This window comes from Lacerta agilis, chromosome 4 (genome assembly GCF_009819535.1).
Source record: "Lacerta agilis isolate rLacAgi1 chromosome 4, rLacAgi1.pri, whole genome shotgun sequence".
NCBI classification, from domain to species: domain Eukaryota; kingdom Metazoa; phylum Chordata; class Lepidosauria; order Squamata; family Lacertidae; genus Lacerta; species Lacerta agilis.
In genome coordinates this window covers 38918785-38921388 of record NC_046315.1, presented here as the reverse complement: position 1 = coordinate 38921388, position 2604 = coordinate 38918785, and positions in this window count along the sequence as shown.

The window sequence follows — 2604 nt, the reverse complement described above, 5'->3', positions numbered from 1 at the left end:
CTAAAGGAAACAGCAAAAGGTGGGGGAAGCACAGTGTGCAAACTGCTAAGCACCAAACTGCTCAATTGCTCACATTAAAAATAGTTTTACGCTGCAGACTCAATTCCTCAAAGGTGAAGATCATTTTCTTGAATGGAAAGCTCTCAACTCCCTACCCCCCAAGAAAGCATGCAAGAGTGTCTCCCGTCCCAGCAATAATTAGCACAGATACATAGTGTTATGCCTGGAAAAGGGGTGGTTTACTTGGGCAAGGAATGTGGCAATGTAGAACACACGTTTAAAGTCTCTATGCTACCCTGCTGAGTAGCGTCGCTGTCCTCAAGCTATGAAACCTGGAACAGCTGGAAAGGGGCAGAAAACTAGAAAAGGACACACGGAAAGAATAGTGGTGTGTTTTATGTATGGAATGAATAAATAATAGAATCCTGGAATTGTAGAGTTGGAGACTTCCCGAGGAAGTCTGTTCCACTGTTGAACAGCTCTTACTGTCAGAAAGTTCTTTCTAATGTTTGGTATGAATCCCCTTTCTTGTCATTTGAACCCATTGGTTTGGGTCCTATCCTCCAGAGCAGGAGAAAACAAGCTCGCTCCATCTTCCATGTGGAAGCCCTTTAGATATTTGAAGACGACTATCACATCTGCTCTCAGTCTCCTCTTTTTCAGGATAAACAACCCAACTCTCTCAACCATTCCTCATAAGGCTTGGTTTACAGACCCTTTATCATCTTGGTCACCCTCCTCTGCACACATCCTAATTTGTCAAAACTCCAAATGTGGCCTGACCAAGGTAGAATAGAGCAGTACTATTACTTCTAGAAGTATAGTCTCCAGGTCAAGAGAATAGCATTAGCTTTTTTTGCTGCTGTATCACTTTTTTGCCTCTTGTTAAGCCTGTGGTCCACTAAGAACCCTACATCTTTTTCACATGTACTGCTGGCAATCCCATGAGGTATCGTAATTTAAAGTTGTCAGCCTACTCTTTCACATTTTCTCCTCAACTTCCATGTTTAATATATTAATAAGATACCAATCACTTTTGTAGAAGACAATTAAGCTACTGTACTTGGGGATACAGAGAGATCAAAACCTGGTCCCTTACCCAGTACTTTTGCCAGTGGTGTCACAAGCGAGGGCAGGTTTGACCCCTACGTCACTGATACCATGGACTGTAGCCATTTGCAAGAAGGTAAAAACAGGCACACCACTTCTACCTCAGTGGTTCACAACCTCAACACCCAGGACCATGTAAAAAATGCGGAGGGTCTTGAGGGACCCTATAGAACTCAATTCCCCAGGAGGCAGTGATGTCCACAAACTTGGATGCCTTTAAATGAGGATTAGACAAATTCACGGAGAGGGTTATCAACGGCTACTAGCCAAGGTGACTTTGCTCAAACTTTTCCACAGTTGGAGGCTGCAATGCTTCCGAATACCAGTTGCTGGAAACCATGGGAGGAGAGAGTGCTCTTGTGCTCATGTTCTGTTCACTGGTTTCCCATAGGCATCTGGTTGGCCACTGTGAGAACAGGATGCTGGACTAGATGGGCTATTGGCCTAATTCAGCAGGCTATTATTATTTTCTTAGCTTGTTGTAGCAACTGTATGTAATGCGCTGTTCTAGATGCTGTGTGATTTTTAATTGTATTTTTACACATTTGGGTATTTTCACCTAAATGAAGCTCGCAGAACACTGGTGGTCCATGGACCAGAGTTTGGAAACCCCTGTTTTACTTCATACCAACCCTTTGCCATCCAGACATCTGACTAAAGAAGCTATTGGGGGGGCGTGGGGGGAACGACAGGATGAGAGCTTTGCTGATCACTTATTAACTTATTATCAAAACATAGAGAGTCAATTGATTCCCCTCCTAAGGCCTTATAGGTAAGCATCTGCATGCTAATCTGAGCTATTGAACTGTCCTCATAGCACTTGGGTATGAAAGCAAGCGATCATATCCTACATTGGCCATTGGTATTTCATTAAATGCTTCATCTAGCCAATAAATGTCTAATACTAATAAATGTCTGAGGATGATCAGCATCACTGCCACAAACTCTTTCAACCTGTGAATTCCCAACTGAGGGGATTTGCACTTGATCCCTTGGAGAGTCATCTCTGAGGAGCAGGCTCAGTGGAGATCTACAGTATAAGGAAAGCTGCAAAGAGAGGGAAATAAATTTCCATTCCTCATTCTGTCCAGACCCTTCCCTTACTGACACTATTCCATGTCTCCATTTGTTGAATAAAGTAAAGAAGAAAATACTGCATTCAGGCAATACTTTCTAATGACATCTTCTTGGCATAAATCACTGAGTAGTTTTATAAACTTCCGAAGAACAAGTCATTGGCCACATGAATGACAACAAATGCTGGTTACAAACAGGAAATTTTAAGCCAAACATATTATAGTATGCATAGTATAGTATTATAAGCATGCATGCAGAATGTTCTTTTAGTTAAAAGTATCATCTTCATTTACAAGAGGATTACCCAGTGGCTATTATATAGATTGCCTTAAATGCTTAGTAGTAGTAATGTTGGTCATCAGTTACAAGCTCAATTATTACTGCATTATTTGCATTAAATAGAACAGTTACATTTCT